This window comes from Dromiciops gliroides, chromosome X (assembly GCF_019393635.1).
Source record: "Dromiciops gliroides isolate mDroGli1 chromosome X, mDroGli1.pri, whole genome shotgun sequence".
Classification (NCBI taxonomy): Eukaryota; Metazoa; Chordata; class Mammalia; order Microbiotheria; family Microbiotheriidae; genus Dromiciops; species Dromiciops gliroides.
Genome location: NC_057867.1, coordinates 8873902 through 8874439, shown reverse-complemented (window position 1 = coordinate 8874439; position 538 = coordinate 8873902).

Here is a 538-nt window from a genome sequence, read left to right as displayed (position 1 = left end):
ACATACCTTGTGTGGGCAGGTGACATTAGAATTAAATGGACACATAGAAATCGGGTATTCTGGATTTTTTTGTGCCATCTACTAGATATAGAATTGCTCCCTTTCTGCCTTTTTAACCATTTATAAAATAGGAGTCATGTTATCAATTTCACGGTGATTATCTGAGAAATAGCCAATGCTTGAAAGTGTTAAATTTATATATTTTACATATCACCAATTTCCATGATCTCATTTAATGTTCTCCCTAGATGTATATAATTTCCAAGAGAAACTTGTTTCTATCATGCCTTTAACATCCTACTTGATTATTTTCTTTATTCAAAATCATACACAGCACTAAGAAAATATAAACACATGATTCAAAACTATTTCAATAGAAAAGATCACCTTTGGCTAGCTAAAGAACGGAATCAAAAATAAACTTCAATTATTAGAAAAACATTACAAGAATAATTTATTACAAAAAAATTGTGCAACATAGACAGGTGTGTGAGATGGGACAAAGAGAACAATGACCTCATGGAAATTTAGATAGAGA